The sequence below is a fragment of the Haliotis rubra genome, unplaced genomic scaffold (genome assembly GCF_003918875.1).
Source record: "Haliotis rubra isolate DU_JTF1 unplaced genomic scaffold, ASM391887v1 Scf404, whole genome shotgun sequence".
NCBI classification, from domain to species: Eukaryota; Metazoa; Mollusca; class Gastropoda; order Lepetellida; family Haliotidae; genus Haliotis; species Haliotis rubra.
The window spans coordinates 33,594-41,243 of NW_025767085.1; positions in this window are offsets into that span (position 1 = coordinate 33,594).

The window sequence follows — 7,650 nt, forward strand, 5'->3', positions numbered from 1 at the left end:
AGAGATTGGGCCCCATATGCAGCCGTTCGTTCAAGGACATGCGTAGCATAATGCCCGTCCATATGTCGCTCGTGTTGTGACAGGAGTCAAGCCCAGATCAGTCATTGACGTTGGCTGAATTGGGACAAGCGTTGATTCAGACATGGAACAACATCCCCCAAACTTTCTTCAGTCGCTTAGTGTCATCTCTGCATGCATCAACGTCAATGGTGGACACGCATGATACTGAATTTGTGAACTGACTTTTGACATCATATCTCGCCAAGGGCGTGTCACGATGCCCAGTGTCAAATAACACAGATTTCGATATTATAGTGTCATCAGTTAAACGGTGATTAAGGAAAACACCACAAATCATGTTACATTTGTATTATCTTTTCGCATGATAAAATGGAATAATATCAAAGTACTCGCAGTTACCTTATTCCAGTAGTATGTGCATTCCTTATCTTGCCATTAAACATTCCCCAGTTTTTGGAATGGCGCCAGTGCGCACAATGCAGAAACACACTTTCAGTTCATTTGAACAGTACATGTATGTCAGGCACATTATATATCACGGCGGGCAAGCTACTTTTGTCGGAAAACCCTTCAGTGACCATATCCCAGCTTGTATTTACCCTCGTCTGTAGACACCCTATTATGTCCCTTTCCCCTTCATCTCACACAGCACATCACTACTGCACGTTTATTCATATCTATCCTCACCTACACACACTCTAGACCGTCCACACTCCACCCCATCTTCCCAGCCCATAACTCCTGCACAGCAGGTATGTCTCCTGTTCCTTTCATTATCACCAATGAGACAGCAGGATCTGATTCCCAACTGTTAACGAAAACCGTAAAGAACTCAGAACTAACAGGCAGTATAGGGAAACAGTCTTCATATTCAAATCCTGCATTCCACAATTTGTATCATAATCTTTATCACTTTGATAAACATTGTTCTTAGAGATGTCACAGATACAATGAAGCCATATATGTACTCAAATTCCCAAGAACTGTTTTAAGGATAAATGTTTACTTGGTACATTGTCATTTGTTTATGCCACCACATTGTTTTAATTGTAAACCTAAAGCTGCGTGTTTAGATAGTACTGTGACACAACAATAACACGTAGCGTAATTTTTACCAGCTGTTCACCTTACATTTCCAAATACGTTTAAACAATCACACAAACATTTCATGAAAAGACGATTGAAATAACCCTATGGTTCAGCTGTTGTAAGTTCCAATATACATACACATAATCATTTTAAAATTAGCTCAAACTGAAGAATTCGTATAGAGTCTCAACAGTTAGTTTACGGGAAGACTACCATTTGTCTGAACTTGCCTGTATAAACTTGCTGCCATAAACCTTGAGAAATGTAAACTGAATACGCTGAAAAGAAGTATGAAGGACCCCAGGAAACCTCTGGCTAAAATATCCAGGTGAAGGGAAATGTAAGCATTAGGATCATTAGATATTTATGAGTAAATGGTTTGAAGCTCGTAGCTATTTATAATATCATGGCCTAAATATGTCGAAAAGCGCACGTCAGTTCTCCGGAGAAAACACTCAGTTGGAAATGGTTATGAAATCATGCCATATGTGTATTTGAATCTGTCACCGTTCGTGCCCGTATCCTTAATATAAAACTTAAATGTAGACAACATATTTCCGTTTTGGAATCGATTGCAAAGTTTGACTGCTCGGACCACTCGGCTTACGTCCAATCAGTTCTTTGTAATGTTCTATGTTCTTTATAATTTATGTGAACATGAATACGAATAGATGACTACAAGTCTGTCCTGACACCGCGCCTGAGACACGTATGACCATGTCCTGCATGAACATGACGTGAACACCTGGATTCCGAAGTTACTTTGCTGCTCATTTTCTGTGTGAGTGAGATAACACTCATAATCACATGATCTCTATTTCAGCCATAGTGGTCGCAAGAGGAGACCAACTTAACACTTAAATACACGTGTCAATCATAAACAAAAAGGCACAGGAGAAAACAATTAAATGTTGTCAATTTACTATTTCACATGTGCAATATGTATTGTCGTTAATGCAGGCGTAGTGATCCCTCGTCATCCTTTATCGTACCAAGTTCTAAAATACCACTTACAGCAGTTCAGGGAAGTTTACTGAGAAATAAAAATGCTGGTATAACGCATTTAGAGAAAAGGAACAAATGTATCCAAGGCTACACATTCTGCTCCAATTCAGGCTGATCTGTTTCTTTGTGCTTTTAATCTGAATTTCTGTTCTGTTTGAGCAAAGTCAAAACAAGGTTATATGTCCAAGAAGTTCAGCTTACACTTTGCGTATATAGTTTACAATCCACCAAACATTAAATTCCACTGATTTACCCTCCTGAACTGGCAATAAAGAATACCAATGAGACCGCTTTGTCTATTTCATGTTCAGGGGCGGTGAGGTAGCCTAGTGGATAAGCGTTTGCTCGTCACGCCGAAGGCCCGGGTTCGATCCCCCCACATGGGTACAGTCTGTGAAGCCCATTTGTGGTGTCCCCCGCCGTGATATTGCGGGAATATTGCTAAAAGCCGTTAAACCCAAACTCACTCACTCTATTTCATGTTCAGATCAATGCAGAAGGATTCAGTGAATGATCTTATTTCAAAGATCTCAGAGTTCATAATTTTGCTAAAAACATTGTACACCATTCGCCAGAATAACAGTCATCAAGATTTTAATTTTACCTTCCCTAAACCATCTTTTCACCATGTGTCCTAATCCAAAAATGAATATAATAAATGGTCTATAAAAAAAGATGTTTTAGGTTTGTGTGGAAGGATAAACCCGATAAAATGAATACGTACTTCTGTAATACAGACATATGAAAATGGTGTACTTAATCTACACCTCATTTTGGAAACAATACAGTCTCAAAAGATCTCTTGGTTAAGAAGAACATATACAAGCGATACTAAAATAGAAACACTCATAGATATTAATATTTCAAAAGGAACTTTGTTTCCAACCGAGATGGGAAATAACTATCTGCGGAATTATATTGTTCCTAAAACACCCAATCCTTTTTGGCGTGATACCTTTGACGCATGGGCAAAATTACAATCACTACAAGAACACGATATGGCAGATACACCTAAACATTTATATCGGCAAATGACAATATAACTATGGCTAAGAAACCTATAATATATAGACTCTATTTAAAAGCAAATTCATCAATGATTTACTCAAGAGTGACGGTACTTTTTTAAAGATTGATGAATTTACAACTGAATACAATGTAATGTCAATCTTTTTGGAATACGCAGGACTTATCAATGCAATGAAATCGTTAAACCATCGAAGAAGTGAACAAAGTAGAACAACCATTTATTCCATATAATTTAAATGTTTGTATAAGGGGAAAAAGGGAAGTAAAATATTCTTTACTACACTATCCAAATTGTACACTTTGCAAGGAAATTAAAATAATCAAATAAAATGGGAACGAGATATAAACGAAATTATACCAGAAGACCAGTGGAAAATGTATAACTACATACCTTTTTGCGCAGCACTTCATACACAACTTCGATGGCTACAATTTAAAACTATCCAGAGAATTCTGACAACAACTAAAGACCTATTGAACTATATAAGATCACATTCATTGTGTTCTTTCTGTGATAAGGAATCATAAACTATATAATATTCATGTGTTATATGAGTGCAATATATAAAAACGTTGTGGAAGCAATTAACAGATTGGATAGACATTGAAACTGGGACACAATTACAACTGAATGTAAAACACATTTATGGGGGGATTTAAAGAAAGAAGAATCGACGTCTTAGATCTAATTTCAATGTCCACAAAACAATTCATCTATGCAAATAGATGTTTAAAATCTATCCCTACCATAAACGTTCTAAAGCGCCATCTACATACCTTATATCAGGTAATAAATGTGCAGCATACTCAAGATGTCAATACACGAGTTTTGGTCTTTTGGTCTTCCTGTCATAACCTCTTCATATGATAAATTTGAACTACTCATCAATCGGCACCCGTGAAGAGCCACCTCCTCGTGGTGGGTGCTGGGTAACGCTAAGCGCTCTTCGATCCCCCGTTGTGGACCCGGGGGCATATTTGGTCCACCAACCCGTTTGCCGTGGGTTGCACCCCTGTGTCGGTGGAGGACGGGATTCTGGTGGTTGAGGGCACTGGTTCCAGGAACAGTGTTCCTTTGCCCAACACACCACTTCGGCCCTGACTTCACCTAGACGGGTGGTAGAACTGGCCCGGTTCTACCAATCGGCTGGTCACGCCAAGCCCTGTGTATAGACTATATATATATATGTCATTGCACCAATTTGATTTGGAATTGTTTTAATTTCGGTCTTGGCCTACTTGTTTATCTAAAACGTTTGTAATTTTGAAATATACTGTTATGAACTTTGCCTAGAGTCTTATGCCCAGAAGGCGGTCGCTCATGGGCCAATCTGGTGGAATTATTTATCTTTTAATTCTTCTGGGAGTATATCATCCCGGGTATCCTTGGTGCTTCAAGTTGGAAATCCACTTGTTTTTAGCATTGTCCTTGTGATACTCCATGATTGGTGGGAGCTCGGATGATAAAATCTTACTAACTAACCATGGCTTACCTAAACCCCAGATATAGATATAAAAAGACCAAGCGTCAACTTGACACTGATCCTGTTGAAACTGACCTCAGACTGCCCAACTCAATTGATTACTGGCCACGTTTTCTTGTGCTTGAAACTATTGACAAGACACCTTTGAAGTTGAATCCTTTTGCCGTAGCTAAAGGTATACAAGGTAGCATAGCTGGTGACGTTAAGAACATTAAACGATTACGTTCCGGTGCTCTGCTGGTTGAGTGTGCAAAGAGGCACCAAGCCACCAACCTTATGAGTATTGATTCTTTTGTCGGCATTCCAGTCACGGTCTCAGCTCACAAAACACTCAACACGAGCAAAGAAATAATCATCACATTTTGCCGTAGCTAAAGGTATACAAGGCATAGCTGGTGACGTTAAGAACATTAAACGATTACGTTCCGGTGCTCTGCTGGTTGAGTGTGCAAAGAGGCACCAAGCCACCAACCTTATGAGTATTGATTCTTTTGTCGGCATTCCAGTCACGGAGCTCACAAAACATCAACACGAGCAAAGAAATAATCAGAGATTGATTGTTTGCTGACATGTCAGAACTTGAGATGAAAGATCAAGGCGTACTCTATGTCAAACGTTTCACAACCAGGAAAAACGATACTGTTATTAAAACAAATACCTACCTGTTTTCATTTTCTACACCAAATGCTCCAAAATCTCTAAAGGCAGGATATTGTAACATCAATGTTGACACGTACATTCCGAACCCTCTCAGGTGCTTCAAATGTCAAAAGTTCGGTCATGGCGTAAATACTTGCACATTGTCTGTTATATGTGCTCACTGTGGTGAGAAGACACATACAACAGAAGATTGTGACAGTACTGTCAAAAAATGTACAAACTGTGCAGGGGATCATTCCTCTTACTCTAAAAGCTGTCCTGTTTGGAAACGTCAAATGGAGATAAATAAAATCAAATTCACCCAAAACATTAGTTTTGCAGATGCAAAAAAACTAGTTCAAAGCTCCGAGCATAAAGAGAGCTATGCTTCTATCACCAGAACACCGTCAGAAGCGACAACTAGAATAACAAAATCATCTGCATGCTGTCAGACAAACTTGACCTGGGTTTAATCTGATTCTCCTCTGATATTCTCACCTGAAATATCTACACAAACTGCAGAACCACTTCCTGGTACGCCCCAAATCCAATCAGAACCATCTTATGACCGTGACACTTCTCAGTCAACTCAAAGATCTCAATCAACGCCAAACGTTCAACCAATCGTTAAAAACAAGGGAAAACTGAAGCCAGATTCAAAGAAACAAAGTGGCAGAGCCCCCAAGGGGTCAGATGATAAAATCAAGTTATTTAACAAATACGGATCACTTGAGGACATGGACGTGTCCGAAAACGTCCATTCTAGGGCACATAGCTTGTCGCCCTCGAAAACGGTGCGGGGTAGATCCCCAATTAATCCGCCTAAAAGATAGATATATCTACCAATATCGTGCAGTGGAACTGTAGAGGACTCCGGACAAATTTTAGTGAAATACAGCTATTATTCCAGGATTTAACACCATCAGCGTTTTGTCTGCAAGAGACGTATCTGAAACAGACAGATAATTTTAACTTACGTCAGTTTGAAGCCTATAATTATTTTTCCCCTCCAGGTGATAGAGCCACTGGAGGTTCTACTATCCTTATACGACAGAATGTTATTCACAGCCCTGTTACTCTTAACACTAATCTCCAAGCTGTTGCAGTGCGACTTACTCTGGGTGTAGCATTTAAGTTATACTCTCTGTATATTCCGCCTTCATCGACACTTCAGCTGACTGATCTTCAATCACTCTATGATCAACTCCCGAAGCCATGTGTTATCATGGGTGACCTAAACGGTCACAATCCACTCTGGGGCAGTACTAACATTAATACTAGAGGTAAAATTATTGAAGACTTCATTTCCAATAATGACCTGTGCATATTTAATGATGATTCAATCACCTATCTGCATCCTGCAACTGGCACTTATTCTTCTTTGGATTTATCTGTTGCAGATTCTAACCTCCTGAATGAATTTGATTGGTCTGTTCATAATGACCTTTGTGGAAGTGACCACTTCCCAACTATCCTTTCAGAAATAACTCCATCGTACACAAGATGGAACTTTTCGAAGGCTAACTGGTCTTCATTTCAATATAATTGTAAATCGAAATTGCGACCTGACTTTTTCAGTGATATAACTGATCCCATTCAAACTTTTTCTGACGTTTTAATTGAAATAGCTGATGAGTGTATACCAAAGTCCTCTACGACTCCACATGTACGAAAACCATGGTTTAATACTGATTGTAGACAAGCCAGAAAAGCGAGGAAAAAGGCCGAGCGTTATTTCCGCCATCATCCAACTGTCCATAACTTGAATAAATTTAAAATACTCAATGCAAAGGCGCGTCGTACCTTTAAACAAAACAAACGACAATCTTGGAGAAATTATGTCTCAAAAATTAATTCACGCACGCCAATGTCTAAGGTTTGGAACATGGTTCAGCGAATAAAAGGCAAAGGTTCAAAATCAGCTGTACAACATCTTAAAGATGGCGATAATTTAATAACTGACAAATCTAAAATTGCAGATAAAATTGGCGAAACTCTTGCCAAAAATTCATCATCGGCAAATTATGTCCCTGAGTTTCAGAGATATCAGAAGCAACAGGAAAAGACAAAACTTAATTTTGCATCTCATAACGGGGAAGATTATAATGAAGTGTTTTCATTAAATGAGCTACATACTGCTCTTGAGCAAGCTCATGACACTGCAGCGGGTGATGGCAATATACATTACCAGCTACTGAAACACTTACCTGAACCATGTCTGATGACACTTTTAGATATATTTGACCAAATATGGACGTCTGGAGAATTTCCTCCTTCATGGCGTAATGCCATTGTAGTCCAAATACCAAAACCTGGCAAGGATCATACAGATCCGTCTTATTACAGACCGATATCTCTAACTAGCTGTGTCTGTAAAACCATG